Raw genomic sequence first — 16591 nt, 5'->3', positions numbered from 1 at the left:
GAGGGATCAAGGCACTTTAGTATAGCTGCCAAGGTTTTAGATTGCTTATGTGTGACATTTTCATAAATTCAGTGCATTTATGAGTGACGTTCACTGACTATGAGTGACACTTTGTCACAAGCAAAAATCAAGCAATGAAGACGGGGAAAACATATAAATATCTGAAATTACAACCATTAGAACAATGAGACACTCTAAGAAGATCTTTAAACTGCTGTAGAGCACCAGAAATGGAAAAGCACTAATGGGAGTCTGTCAGGGCTCTCCACTTTGGACTACTAATAATTAATGCGCTGAACCAGAGAGCCACATAATGTGGTGACGGTCTAGTCTTCCGTCACCAGGAAGTGGACAGACAGGAAGCGGAAGGCAGCCATATAGTTATCGGCGCCTACCGCTAGCAGTGAACAGATTGTCTCCCGGCGCTCCGGGTTTGGAATAAATAATCTAACTATAAACCCTGACGTAGTGTGCATTATTCAACCCCACAATGGCGACGAGGGCAGCAGAATAGCCCACGCACACTTTCACGTCCCAGGTCCTGTCACAGGGATCCGGCACGGCGCCGCACACAGCCCGGAGCGCGGCAGAGAAGAGGCAAGAGCGTCGAAAAGGGCGCGATCTCAGGGAACGCCCCACCGCTCGTCTAGAACACTCATCCAGCGATACCAGGGGGCAGGCAGGAGGCCGTTCTGCTAGAGAGTGTTTGTCTTGCTGGACACAAACAAGCACTGGCAAATCCAAGCAAGTCAGAGGCAGTGCTTGCTTCTGAGTGCATCGAGCCTGGCTAGAACGCAAGGAGCAAGGGTGCGTTCCATTCCCGGCTGGGAGGGCAGAGCAAGGCACCCAGGCAGAGCAGCGGCCAGACGCGCAGCTACCAGTTCGGTGAATCCGACCACTAAAGACGCTCAGCGGGCATCGCCTGACCCCTCGACCAGGGAGAGTGGTGAGGACAGCGCCAGTGACCCCAGTGAAGGCGACTCCACAGTACGACATACGCCGGGGAGCCCACCGGGTCGACAGCTCCCCGTTCCAGCTCGTCAACGAGGTACTTCCAAGATGGCGACTCCGTCTTCTTCTCTCACCCAATTGGTACCGTTTCTGACGAAGAGCGGGGAACCAGAGATGAAATGGGAAGACTGGAAAAGGTATTTCCTCAATTATCTTGATGCCCTGGAGGAGGAAGGCGACGCTGCGTTCTCCAGCAAGAGGGAAAAAAAAATACTCTTACACAACTTAGGTCCCGAAGGGATCAGGATCTACGACACCATCGTCAAGGGAGAGAGGGATGGTACGGACACGGACGTCTTCAGTCACGCCATCGCAGATCTCGACGCCCACTATAGACCGGTCGTGTGTGTCGCAATAGACAGATACAATTTCTTTCAAAGGAAGCAAAAGGTTGGCGAAACGGTGGACGAGTATGTTGTGGCCCTGCAAAGGTTGGCCCTAACGTGCAAGTTTGACAGGCTGCATGACGAGCTAATTAGAGACCAAATTATCATGCACACTACCAGCTCCCATGTCCAGGAGAAACTTTGGGTGAACGGAGATGCTCCTCTCAAAGAGATATGGGCCATGGTAAAAAAGGCGGAAATGTCAAAACGTTGTGCGCAAGCGGCCAAGAAAGAGGCAGGAGGAACACAGACGGTATGCAAGATCATGGCACCGGCGAGAAGTGACCGGCCGAGGCAGAGAGATCTGCAGAGGAATCAAGATGGAAGAAGATCCAACAACAACAACAACCTTACTCCAACAGACAACAGAGCGAATAAGGGAAGTAAGCCGAGCTGTTACAGGTGTGGCAGTACCATGCACATGGCAAATGACAAAGCGTGCCCGGCGTTCAGGGCAAAGTGCTCATACTGCAGCGTGTTTGGGCACTATGAGAAGGTGTGCCGTAGAAAACCCAAAGGAGCAGTGGTCAGGTATGTTGACCAGGAACAAACTGAAGATGCAGAAGATCGAGAAGACGCGGAAGACCAGGAAGAATTCTTGTACATCGATGTCCAGGTGCTGGAAATGGATGGAGAAGGAATGGACAAGCCCCGATTGAACATGCACATTGGAGGGATACCGATGGAAATGATCGCAGACAGTGGAGCACCCATCTCCATAGTACAACGACAAGTGTGGGAAGAAAAGTTCGCTACCAAGATCAAGGAGACACTTCACCCGATGGATTTGAGACCAGTCACGTACACTGGGCAAAGAATTCCCATGATGGGGTATTGTCCCCTCCTGTTTGAGTTCCGCGGTCGCCATGCTCTGTGCAAGTTATACATCGCTGAGAAAGGCCCCTCGGTGTTGAGCTGGAAGGACCAGGGGGCACTGGGAATACAGCTCAACCCAGGGGGAATTGAAAAAATCTTACTAATGGACATGGACAACAGAGATGACGAAGAGTCCTGGCAGAGAGCGTACCCCAAAGTATTCAATGGGCAAATCGGAGAACTAGCGAAATACACTCACCTCATAAAACTGAAGGAAGGAGCGACACCAGTGGTGCACAAAGTAAGAAACATTCCTTTCTGCAGCAGGGAAGCGGTGCAATCCGAATTGGATAGGTTGGAGAGAGAGGGAGTGATCAGAGCCATAGAAAGTGCTGAATGGCTTTCTCCACTGGTGGTAGCCCAAAAGCCGAATGGCAAGGTGCGGCTATGTGTCGACTTAAGAGAACTGAACAAAAACATTGTGATCGACAAATTTCCTCTACCGCGAATTAATGAGATGCTAGCGAGGACCAAGGACATCAAGTGGTTTTCCACAATAGACTTGTCGTCGGCCTACCACCAAGTAAAACTTCACTCCTCGTGCAGCCACCTCACGTCATTTATCACGCCGTTCGGCTGCTATGAATTTGTGAGAATGCCATTCGGACTTGCATCCGCAGCGGCTGTCTTCCAGAAACTTATGCACAGACTGCTGAAAGGTGTGGAGAACGTGCAGTTTTTCCAAGATGACATTTTGGTGATGGGAAAAACGAAACAAGACCACAACGAGAAACTCCACGTCGTCCTACGGACATTACAGGCGAATGGCCTGACGGCAGAATGGACAAAATGCAAGTTTGGGCTGACATCGGTCACGTACCTAGGGCACGAAGTGAGCGAACACGGGATACTGCCGAAAAAGGACAACATGAAATCGATTCAAGACGCTCCCACTCCTACGAAAAAGGAGAATGTTCGATCATTCCTTGGAATGGCCGAATATTACAGTAAGTTCATTCCTCACTTTGCCACGAAAACGCATCTCCAACGTCAACTCCTGAAGGAAAAGAACAAATTTGTATGGGGTCAAGAGGAACAGACAGAATTCGAAGCACTGAAACGAGAAATGAGCTCAGCCATTCCCCTGAAGGGGTTCGACCCAAGTGCGGAATCCATCCTCACCACGGATGCCAGTGACCGGGGCTTAGGAGCTGTCCTTATGCAGAAATCAGAAAATGGAGACATATCTACGGTCAGTTTCGCTTCAAGGTTGCTTGCACCCAATGAGGAGAAGTTTAGTGTGGTGGAGAAGGAGATGTTGGCAGTGGTCTGGGCGATGGAGCGATTCAGACAGTATCTATGGGGAGCGAAATTCTTGGTCCGAACAGACCACAAACCGTTGGTCCGGGTGCTTACTTCAAGCGGCCATGCTCACGCAACGCCCAGGATTGCCAAGATGACTCTTAGGCTGCTGGACTTTGTGTACGAAGTGGAACACATTCCTGGAACGCAGAACAAAGTGGCGGACTTCCTGAGCCGAGCGGCAGCGATGGAAGCAGTGGATGCAAAGGAGAAACAAAAGTGGGAAGGTTATGTAGTAGCCACCATTCAGGATACGGAGGAAGTGATCAGTGCCCAGGAGTGGGAAGAAGCATAGAGAGGACGAAGACCTAGAAGCCATCAAAGGATACGTAGTCCATGGGTGGCCAGAGAAAAGACATCTCAAGGAGGAATTGAGAAAATTCTGGGAAGTGAGGGAAGAACTATCGTTGGCTGACAACCCAATTTTCTTGCTCAGAGGCGACAAAGTGGTCCCTCCACAAGGCATATTAGAGCACCTGATGAAACTACTGCACGAAGGACACCAGGGAATCACCAAGACAAAAGCTTTAGCCAGACAAGCATATTGGTGGCCTGCCATTGATGCCCAGATAGAACGACATGTACGGCAGTGCGAGTCATGCGCCAAGGCAGATAAGACACAGAACTTGTTGAGACCACCGTTAGGAAGATTTCCTGTCCCGGACGGGCCATGGGAAATGGTTTCTGTGGACATCCTGGGCCCAGTTCTCAACAAAGACGGAACACAGCAGTACGCAGTAGTTCTCATAGACAAATATTCCAAGTGGCCAGAGGTGGAGATAATGGAAAATGTAGACTCGGAAGCTGTGATACGCTTCCTACGTACCACATTCGTCAGAGAAGGCATCCCGAAAAGTATCTTGTGTGACAATGGGCCGCAATTTACGTCGGCAAAATGGACCGCATTCACGGCAAGGAACGGCATAGAGGTCAAACACACGCCCATCTATCATCCTGCCGGAAACGGTCAAGTTGAAAGATTCAATCGGGTGATCATGGGCACCATTCAAGCGGCCATAAACGATGGTATGGACTGGGAGAAGGAATTGGAGAAAATGGTCTGGGCCTATCGCATCACCCCGGGCAGCACAGGATACAGCCCTTTCAAGGTGTTGAGAGGAAGAGATGCCTTTACCAAAGACAACATGGCATGGAGGAAACTAGTGGTGCAGAGTAAATGGTCACCAGCCGTTGTCAGAAGGAACTTAGAGAAAGCCCAAGAAGTGTATACAAAGCACTATAACAAGAGACGCAATGTTCAGGGAGCTGAACTGGAAAAGGGAGATTGGGTGAGGGTTAAACTGGCAATCCTCAAGAAGAAAGGGGAAAGCAAATTTTCTCCACCATTGCAAGTGCTGGAACCCTACACCCGGTCTGCCCTACTCAGTGATGGAAAGGTCTGGTCACTGGACAGAATGGCTAAGTGCAGCAAAATCTTGAATTGGGGAAATGACATTGATGAAGGAACTCAGCAAGTAAAAGATGAAAGTGGAAGAGAAGGTAGTAGAAGGGAGAGTGAGAATGTAGGAGAAGGAGGTCAGCAAGTGGAAGACAGCGATGGAGAGTGTGGTACGAGTGAAGAGGTGAGAAGCAGATGCAAAGCAGAAAGCTACGAGGAAGTTCGTGGCAGAGAAAATGAAAGCAATGAGAGAAGAGTAGACAAAGAAGGACCAGGAGATGGAGATGGAACTGAAGTGATGAGAACCAGAGTGGGAAGAGTGGTAAAGGTACCGGAGAAGTTTAAGGACTATGATATGGACTGGAAGTAAGGACTTTATTGGTTATTGTTATTGTTGCATAAAGGGGGGAGATATGTGGTGACGGTCTAGTCTTCCGTCACCAGGAAAAGGAAGTGGACAGACAGGAAGCGGAAGGCGGCCATATTGTTATCAGCGCCTACCGCTAGCAGTGAACAGATTGTCTCCCGGCGCTCCGGGTTTGGAATAAATAATCTAACTATAAACCCTGACGTAGTGTGCATTATTCAACCCCACACATAATTGAATACTGGTCGGTGTAGTGGAGAATAGTGACTTGTGTAGATTTAGTGCTACAAGGTCACAGTTTTATGAGTGACATCCAACTGCCAAATGACATAAAATATAATAAATTAGAGCCATTTAAGAAATTAGAAATTCAAAAGTATCTTAGCCAATCTTCCACAGTCTCAAAGAAAATGCCCCCCATTGCACACATCAGAAACTGTTCTCTTGCTGGAATCACCTTTGCTTCCAGAAGTAAGTCCTACCTGCAGTACCAGGCTGGGGCAGAGAGGTTCTTTGGCCTGTGTTTTTGGACAGGAGAGCAAGAGAGCTTACTGGTAGTGCTCCTACAGACTAGAAGTGGCTGCAACTCGCCATCTCAGCAGTGGTGCTTAGCGTTTATTTTCAAAACAATAACAGCTTACCTCATAATACATTGCCCCGGTCTTATTCCATCAAGTAGAAGCAGAGCCTCAACATGGACTTTGTGGTCCCTTTCAGTATTACGATATAATTCAGTCGTGCTCCATTTAACCCTGTCTTTTGTATACTGACGGGGCTTACAGTTTATTTACCATTTAGAGTGTCAAATGGTATTACCGCTTTGATGTCACTTCCGTTGGGTGTCCATGTCCTGTAACACTGACCCTTGAAGCAGCGAAGCTGCATACATCTCTGGCATCGCACTCAGAGGCACGATTTGGCAGGATTTTGCAATGCAAATATAAAAATGTTGGTGCTCGCTATTCCAGCGTACCTGTTTGTTACTAAGAAGTGCTGGTACTCTCCTTTTAAAAGTATTCGACCATGATAAAAAAGTGCAGGTACTCTCCTGTTAAAAGTGTTCGACCATGATAAAAAAGTGCAGGTACTCTCCTGTTAAAAGTATTCGACCATGATAAGAAGTGCAGGTACTCTCCTGTTAAAAGTATTCGACCATGATAAGAAGTGCAGGTACTCTCCTGTTAAAAGTATTCGACCATGATAAGAAGTGCAGGTACTCTCCTGTTAAAAGTATTCGACCATGATAAGAAGTGCAGGTACTCTCCTGTTAAAAGTATTCGACCATGATAAGAAGTGCAGGTACTCTCCTGTTAAAAGTATTCGACCATGATAAGAAGTGCAGGTACTCTCCTGTTAAAAGTATTCGACCATGATAAGAAGTGCAGGTACTCTCCTTTTAAAAGTATTCGACCATGATAAGAAGTGCAGGTACTCTCCTGTTAAAAGTATTCGACCATGATAAGAAGTGCAGGTACTCTCCTGTTAAAAGTATTCGACCATGATAAAAAAGTGCAGGTACTCTCCTGTTAAAAGTATTCGACCATGATAAGAAGTGCAGGTACTCTCCTGTTAAAAGTATTCGACCATGATAAGAAGTGCAGGTACTCTCCTGTTAAAAGTATTCGACCATGATAAGAAGTGCAGGTACTCTCCTGTTAAAAGTATTCGACCATGATAAGAAGTGCAGGTACTCTCCTGTTAAAAGTATTCGACCATGATAAGAAGTGCAGGTACTCTCCTGTTAAAAGTATTCGACCATGATAAGAAGTGCAGGTACTCTCCTGTTAAAAGTATTCGACCATGATAAGAAGTGCAGGTACTCTCCTGTTAAAAGTATTCGACCATGATAAGAAGTGCAGGTACTCTCCTTTTAAAAGTATTCGACCATGATAAGAAGTGCAGGTACTCTCCTGTTAAAAGTATTCGACCATGATAAGAAGTGCAGGTACTCTCCTGTTAAAAGTATTCGACCATGATAAGAAGTGCAGGTACTCTCCCGTTAAAAGTATTCGACCATGATAAGAAGTGCAGGTACTCTCCTGTTAAAAGTATTCGACCATGATAAGAAGTGCAGGTACTCTCCTTTTAAAAGTATTCTACCATGATAAGAAGTGCAGGTACTCTCCTGTTAAAAGTATTCGACCATGATAAGAAGTGCAGGTACTCTCCTGTTAAAAGTATTCGACCATGATAAGAAGTGCAGGTACTCTCCTGTTAAAAGTATTCGACCATGATAAGAAGTGCAGGTACTCTCCTTTTAAAAGTATTCGACCATGATAAGAAGTGCAGGTACTCTCCTGTTAAAAGTATTCGACCATGATAAGAAGTGCAGGTACTCTCCCGTTAAAAGTATTCGACCATGATAAGAAGTGCAGGTACTCTCCTGTTAAAAGTATTCGACCATGATAAGAAGTGCAGGTACTCTCCTTTTAAAAGTATTCTACCATGATAAGAAGTGCAGGTACTCTCCTGTTAAAAGTATTCGACCATGATAAGAAGTGCAGGTACTCTCCTGTTAAAAGTATTCGACCATGATAAGAAGTGCAGGTACTCTCCTGTTAAAAGTATTCGACCATGATAAGAAGTGCAGGTACTCTCCTTTTAAAAGTATTCGACCATGATAAGAAGTGCAGGTACTCTCCTGTTAAAACTATTCGACCATGATAAAAAGTGCAGGTACTCTCTTTTAAAATGAAGTGCAAGTAAAGAACGGATCCCTCCTCATTTAGAACACGGACACTGAACGGAATGAATAGCTAGGCTCTGCGAACTGGGGATTTGGAATGCCGTGGAGCTCCTGCATTATTGGGGGATTCCTACGTGCTGTGGGGCTCCAGCATGGGGGTATGCAGTGATACAGACAAAGACCATCTTCTGGCTATGGTGTACTGTCTACTTGTGTTATAGCAGGAAGCACGTGACCCAGCAGTCTGGAGCCAACTGCTTTCTTGATACAAACAAAACTCTTCCGTTTTCATTAGGTTGAAGTTATTTTTCAATGACGCAGCTAAGTTAAATTGTGAGGAATGCAGCTAAGTGCTTGCTTGTCCAGTATTTACGATACGAAGCGTTGTCACAAACATCACAATCAGGTCTTTGTTTCCCATTTCGCACCAATAACCTCAAAGGAGCGCCTGATAAGAACGTTTTACTCCCTGAGGAAGAGGTCTCATCGTTTATTGCTTTATCAGGTGATATGGGCAAGGAAGGGTCCTCGCTGCCTCGAAACCATTGAACTAAAAGTGCTGCCGCCGAGCACATTACTTAGGGAGTCGCACAGCAGAATCTCAGTAGTGAAGATCATGACAGACTAAAATTAAATGTAATTGAAATTTCCACATTACCTGACACTAGACAATGGCAGCTTGGCAGAGCGGCCAGCGGCATGAGAGGCTGCAGGCCCCAAACTCGACTCTGGGAGCCACGGCCCAGTCCAGACGCGCGTGGCATCATGATGAGAGGCCGCAGGCACAAGTTAACCCTCTCTTTGGCACAGCAGCGGCATTAGTCCAACTCTGGTCAGGACTCGAGCACTCAGCAGCACCTTGATGAGAGGCTGCAGGCTGCACTGCACGCACCATACTGGCCGGCGGAAGCTCCATTCCAGCCAAAGTTTAAGAAACTACGTAAGAACTGCCGCCTGCTGGCATCATGCCGTGGGTGGCCCGCCCTCTCTCGGCATTGGCTAAATATGGAACACATTGTTGCTCTCTCACGAACAACATCATTGTCTCACGTGAATGACGAATGGAGCCTGCGTAGCTGAAACCAGCTCCTGGGCCTGCAGCTGCAGCAGTCAGAGTCCCTGTCAAGTTGGCTGCCAGAGCAGCGCGCTACATGCTGCTTTGCTCAATGCTAATTATAGCGCGCCAGCTTGACAGGTTTACGAGGCCTTATAAATGCGTGACTTAGCATTTCAGTGCGGTGATGCGGACCACCACACTGAAATGCGTTAGTGTCACACGTGTTGCGTGATACTTGTCAGGACTGCTTTAGATGAGCTCTGGTTACATCACACAAGGTCACACATATGTTAGAGACAGAGATGAGATGATTGTGCCCAGGATCACAGGGTGCTGAGCGACGCTGGGACTCACAGCTGTGCCCAGATGCAGAGTCTGCAGCTCCACCCATAGCACCCAGCAGCTGTCAGGGAGGGGCGAGATACTGGAAATAACACTGTAAATCATGGTCTACTAAGGGGAAACAACCATTACAACGCAACTTTTACAACGAACTACCATTACAACGAAACTTTTACAACTCAAAAACTTTTACAACGCATACCATTACAACGCAGGATTTTACAACGCAAGTACCTTTACAACGCATACCATTACAACGTAAGTATTGGTAAGTATATAATTATTTTTAAAATATTATATGTTTGGGTTTTTGGGTAAAGGGGTATTTTTAGGGTTCAGGGTCAGTTTTCAGTTTTTGGGTAAAGGGGTATTTTTAGGGTTCAGGGTAAGTTTTCAGTTTCTGGGTAAAGGGGTATTTTTAGGGTTCAGGGTCAGTTTTCAGTTTTTGGGTAAAGGGGTATTTTTAGGGTTCAGGGTCAGTTTTCAGTTTTTGGGTAAAGGGGTATTTTTAGGGTTCAGGGTCAGTTTTCAGTTTTTGGGTAAAGGGGTATTTTTAGGGTTCAGGGTCAGTTTTCAGTTTTTGGGTGAAGGGGTATTTTTAGGGTTCAGGGTCAGTTTTTAGTTTTTGGGTAAAGGGGTATTTTTAGGGTTCAGGGTCAGTTTTGGGTTTTTGGGTAAAGGGGTATTTTTAGGGTTCAGGGACAGTTTTGGGTTTTTGGGGTACAGGGTTAATTTGTAAAAATAAAATAAAATTATATTTAAATTAAATTAATTAAATGTAATTAAATAAAAAATTAATTATATTTTAATAATTTAAATTAATTTAAATTAAAAAAAATATTTTTAGGGTTCAGGGTCAGTTTTGGGTTTTTGGGGTACAGGGTTAATTTGTAAAAATAAATTAAAATTATATTTAAATTAAATTAATTAAATAAAATTAAATAAAATTTAATTATATTTTAATAATTAAAAATAATTTATATTAAAAAAAATATTATATACTTACCAATATTTACGTTGTAATGGTATGCGTTGTAAAGGTACTTGCGTTGTAAAATCTTGCGTTGTAATGGTATGCGTTGTAAAAGTTTTTGCGTTGTAAAAAATTCGTTGTAATGGTAGTCGTTGTAAAAGTATGCGTTGTAACGTCATACATCCCTACTAAGACATATCTCCTACTGTAGTGTAGTTCCTATTTTCCCAATAGGCTCTGCGCATTGGAATAACACAAACGATAGTTTAGACGAAGGACTGAGGTCGACTAGGTCTCTATTGAATATGTTAGACTTAATTATGAATGCCAGCTAGCTCAGAGGTCACTAGAAACTTTCTCGTGTAAACAGGAAGGTGTTAACTTTCCTGAATAGACGAGAAGGGATTAGTTTCTGACAACCGCATAAACATGACAACTTTGCTCCCTCCAGAATAAGGTGTATATCTCCAGAGTCGCGGAAACAATAGATAACTATTTCACTCAGTCAATCGTGCATACTTAGTTTCACCAGGAGTGCAGAGAAGTAGAGAGACGGGCGTTTTCAATAAAAGTGGTTATTTATTGAGCAGTCTTCTTTCTCATGCAAGAGAAGTGAATTGCCACAATTGCAATACTTGTCATAAAGTAAAGTGCGTACAGTAAAAGGAGTATTATGAAATAATACTGTAAAAGCATTTATATGGTTTCTAAGCCATAAGATACTTAAATCTGATAAAATATATACATACATAAAATCATTGACTAAGCGTACTGGTGCTTCTAAGATACGCCTACCCCGGTGTACCTAACCTAAGCCTAGTACGTGGGAAAGAGTAAGTGAGCTGCAGTTTAAGTTAAGATAGTTTTTGCCAAAAATCTGAATCAAGAATTCTCTACGGATCTAATCAGCTCCGTACCTTGGTTATAGAATGATGGAGGTCTTGTATCTCTTTCTCAGGACTCGATCTCCCAGTAACCCGCAAGGGTGACTGGAAACACTGGGGCTGGATTTCTCGGCAGGAGAAAAGACAGCGTCTCTCTCAGTGTGTCAATGGGAGGGTCGGCTTCCTTCGGCTCTCGTTACAGCCGTGCTTCGGGTAAGTAGATCGCCGCTCTGCTCTAAACCACCGTGTGTTTGTTAGGGCAGCTTCTGGTATATTTATACCTGGAAGGTGCCGGGTTTGACGTAAGGTTGGATATAAGACGTCACTAAGAACTCGCAGTTCTTTTAGGACTCCAGGAGTTCTTGGACAAATCAAAACAAAAGCAGGGGGAATTCCCGGGCTGCTGGAGGCTTGGTTTGTTTAAAGAACGCGTTGTACTTTCTAGGAGTCTATGGGAGAAGCCTTGCCGTATTTGGACTGCATTGGCTATGACTAAATATGGATATGATTCTTATGCCTAAGGGTACGATTTATTATAACCACATAAGGGCATAAATAAGGAATATAGGGTCCTAGATACGCTCACAACACCCATCCCACGTATAATGTCCATCATTACTAAATACTAAGCAATACTAAACATATAACGATGCATGTATTTTCCAACCCACCCCAAAATACATAAAATGCATTTGAAATGGTATGTACACGAAAAATGAGTATTATACTGTACGCTTTTCAAGCAATGATATCATTCAGATTATGCATATTTTGTACATTTTATGATGAGTGAATGAATCACTAAAATTACATTTATGAAATGGCTCTTAATACAGAAGAGAAGGTCGAGACCATTTCATCACATATTTATACAAGACTGTACATGTGCTAGAGGCTGAATCAAAATATTGTCTCTAGAGTTTCAAAAATAGAAATCTTGTTCTCTAAGAATAGTTCTACTTTAAGCAGAGTACCCTGTGCCAAAAAAAGTAGATATTTTGGGAACGGGAAAATAATTTCGCTTTCAGGGCAAAAATGAGTTCCAAAAGTTTTTTAGGAGTTCTGTTTATCAAAACTGAAGGCCGAATTCAGAGTTCAGGGAACGCTGTGTGCTCATGTTTTCAAAAGTTATTCAAAAATTATTCTCGTTGCTAGAAGAGAACATTAACTCAGATAGGCTGGCAAAGAATTCGTCTACAACAGTAGGTGAAAGTTGGACCAAGTCAGAAAAAGTGGAAATAGTGCAAATGTGAGACTCATTGCCATCATCGATGTTTGGATCAGCAATGCTCACAGAAGGTTGTACCTGTGTGCCGCTTTCATCTCGTACCTCACCGCCACCTAATCGTAATGGTGAGATCTCAACGAATGCCGTCATCAGAATAGGTAACCGCTGGGGACAACACGTTGCATGAGCCGGTACTGAACCAATCAAAGTATCGATATCCATAGGTACTGCTGATGGTAGTGTAAGACAGACGTCCAACACGCATTCTTCTCCGCCTAGCAGGCATCGTAGAACAGGTAAGATGCAATCTTGCCAGATTGGTCTGAATGAAAGAAACCAGGTAGTATTCAAATCTCTTAGCTTCGCCAAGCCGCCGACCTTAGTAATCCTTTCTCGGTATCTCATCGCTAGGATCGTTTCTTCCATTGTTGCCTGGGTTTTGTCTGTGACTTGACTTGCCATATCGGAACAGAGATCTTTATGAAGAAGATTTGGAAGGAATCGATATTATCCCATTCACAGGGAATGCTAGTGATGGCCCTCAGGAGCTAGTTTTGATCAATGATGCTCCAATGAGCATGCTCTTCGACTCTGGGGCCAAGATAACTCTTGTCCCAAAAACATTTTATGAGCGTAATCTGCTGGGCAAAGTCACCCTGTTGAAGCCAGACATTACACCAATAGGTTAAGGTAGGGTGACTATTGAGTTGCTGGGTTATTTCTGGGGCATGATTGACTTCAAAGGGAGAGTCATCCCTGGTAAAATCTATGTCTCGATGAAAGGGGATTCGCTCATAAGTTGGTCCCATCAACGTGATCTACATATCTGCCTTGATCACAATGAGATCTGTCTGCCTAAAGGAATTACCACCAGTTAGGGTTGTTAGTAATGCTAATCGAGATTGTATCAAGGAATTCCCTGAGGTCTTTGCTGGTGAGCTGGGTGTGTCTCAAAAACGATGTGCATCGGATGAAGGTCAAATCTAACGCTGTTCCAAAAACAGCTAAGGTTAGGAATGCACCTCTGTTAGTAAGGGAGAGCATGAAAGTTGAATTAGACAATCTGTTATCCAAGTGCATCATTCAAGAAGTTGAAGCAACGGAGTGGGTCTCTCCTGTTGTTATGGCCCGCAAGCTAATGGGGAGGCCAGGCTCTGTGTCGGCTCGAGGGAGCTCAACAAAGCAGTTATTGTTGATCATTACCCTTTACCCAACATAACTAAAATGCTGGGTTCTCTTGAGGGGGCAAGGCATTTTTCATCCTTGGACTTGACCTCCTCCTATCACCAGGCTGGGCTTCACTCCTCTTCAGAACATTCAGAACATTCACTCCTCTCCCCAGGACCTTACCTCCTGGGTAACACCCTTTGCTACCTTTAAATTTCTAAGAATGCCTTTCAGACTGATTTCTGCAGCTTCAGTTTTTGAGAGGGCGATGGAGGGCATTCTTGGAGGCCTTTAGGGTGTCAAGGTGTACCCAGATGATGTGCTCAACTTTGGTGTGGATCTTGAGGAGCATGACGGGGGGCTGAGGTCAGTATTGAAGTAGTTACGTGATGCTGACCTCACCCTTATTGCTGACAAGTGCAAATTTGATGTCAAAGAATTAGAGTACCTAGGGCATTTTGAGTCCGCTGCAGGCATCAAACGCAAAGACTCAATGGTAAACACCCTTTGTAATTTGCGCACCCCTTTAAACAAAGAAGAGTTTGTAAAGTTTCTGGGCATGGCTGAATTTTATCACAAGTTTGTTCTAAACTTTGCAGAGAAACCTCTTGTTTGAGGTCTCTCCTCCAGAAGGGTAGTACATTTGCTTGGTCCAAGGGCTGTGAGGAAGAGTTTGAGTGCATTAAGAAACATCTGAATGAAGCACCTTGTCTAGGAAGTTTTGACCCCACAAAGGTATCTTATCTCATGACTGATACCAGCACCAAGGAGTTAGGAGCAGTTCTTTTACAGAAGGTTGATATGGAGGATAAAACAATTCTTTTTGTCTCAAGGCCCTTGAGGGAGGCTGAATGCTACTATTCTGTTGTGAAAAAAGAAGCGCTGGGAGTTTTCTGGATGGTGCCAAGCTGAGAAAGGTTTTGTGGGAGGGAAAGATTCAGAATGTTTACTGACTACAAACCTCTTAGGGAGGTCTTCTCCAAGAAAGGCATTGACTTTGTCTCCCATGGGATACGGAAGTGGGTTGTGGCTCCACAGTTCTGGCAGACTGTCTGTCAAGGCTCGGGGTGAGGAGTATGAAACGACAGATGATGTTGAGTGGTTTGGAGGTGAAGAACTGGAGGAAGGAATTAATGTGTGTGTGATGAGTGAAGGGTTGATTTCTGAGAGAGAGTGGAGGGAACATCACATGATCGATTTAGACTCGCAGAAAGTCCTAACCATGGTCACAGGTGGCTTTTGGCATGTTAGCGAAGATCTGGCGGTGGTGGATGGTCTCTTCATGCGTGGTCGGACTCGTAAGTTGGTTGCATCCCTTTCACTAAGGGATAAGCTAGTAAAGAGTGCTCTCGCCTCGCACATGGGCATTGCCAAGACAAAGGAAAGGATCAGGGAAGCATATTGGTGGCCTGCCATGGATGTACATGTAGAGAGGTTGGTGCCTGAATGTGCTGAATGTGCGTATTGAAGTCCAGGACGCAACCCATGGTTTTTAGGGAACAGGCTACTGGTCTTGTTAGTTTGAAAATCCCCATTTGCCTAATGCTTCCTGTCACATGACGTCATAAGTATGTTAGGTTAGCATTGTGTGGCAAAACAGATACAATTCACATTTCATGTTGTACAACCCACTGAGCTATCTGAGTAATGAGTAGGCCCCTATATATGCTTGTGACTCCATTAGCTTTTGAAGTTCCTATTAGTTGCTTTAACTAGGCCCGAAGTAGGCCACAAAATGTTCAGGTTGCTTGCCTCAGCGGAAAACTGCATTTTGTTATTATTTTCTGCCTGCCTTTCCAAGGCCGCTTTCTGATGTACTAATGAATAAGCCATTCTGTGTGTTATGTTTATCAGTAGGGAGGTTTCTGCTCCCACGTTAAGGAGCTGCTGAGACCCAGCACCATGGCCTTGAACCCCTGATAGTGTGCCCATCTGGCGAGGTGTTAGCTCATCCTACTGTGCCTGCATTGTTCCCTGTTCAGCCTGAGCTGTTAGTTTTCCATTGTGGGCGTGGTTGGGGGTTTCTTGGAGGGATAATTGTGCATTACTGACCGTTAGGGGTCAGTCCCTTGGCGAACACCACAGGGTGTGGGTCAGACTGGGCTCGCTCTGCAGAGATATGTTAATAAAGTACGTTTGTATTCTCCACTGTCTGACCGACTCTTCGTTTGGGAAGGGATAGTAGGTGGTTGTGTATATAACCCGTGGGGCCCTTAGTGGCCCTGTCCTTCAGTTGGTGGCCAAACAGGGACCCCACAAATGTTCGGCCCCCTCACCCATCAGCTGGTGGCAGGGGCCAGGGTGGTGTCTGGTCGGTTGGGCGGATTTTGGCCCCACATCTGAAGACCGAGCTTGGTTCTCGCAGCTGCCCGCCCTTCAGATCGGGCAGATCCGCGGCTAGTGGTCACCAGCTGGGATCCTGAGAAGGCGAACCCTGGATTTGACTGTTTGGTCCGGAGATTCGTCAGTGGAGAATAATTTGCCACCAGGTGAGTGGTTTGGTTCTTTGGTTCTTTATTCTTTGGTTCTTTGGTTCTTTGGAAGTGGCACCACATTTTAATGACACTGGCCTGTGGGCAGTGCCTGGTAACGGTCTTCGGACCGTCTTGAACGACACCAGCCGATGGGCTGAGTGCCTTGAACGGCAGTCTGTGGATGACCCAAAGGTGTGATGATAGTGTGCGAAAGTGACCTCTTCTGGCATGGAGAGTTTATTTTTGAACGCAGTTTGCTTGTGTGGAAGTGTTTGTAACAGATTGCTCATTAGTAATGGAATTTTGCAGTGTCTTGGTGGGTCTGCGGACCCTTGAGGGACACTGAGTGCATGTGAGTGGTCTACTGGGCCAACTGGTAATTGGCTTCTTGAAAAGGTCCGGGACCATTTGCAGACAATCTGCCAGGCCAACTGGGAAT

The sequence above is a fragment of the Lissotriton helveticus genome, chromosome 1_2, assembly GCF_964261635.1.
Source record: "Lissotriton helveticus chromosome 1_2, aLisHel1.1, whole genome shotgun sequence".
Classification (NCBI taxonomy): Eukaryota; Metazoa; Chordata; class Amphibia; order Caudata; family Salamandridae; genus Lissotriton; species Lissotriton helveticus.
Note: the sequence above shows the minus strand (reverse complement) of the source record.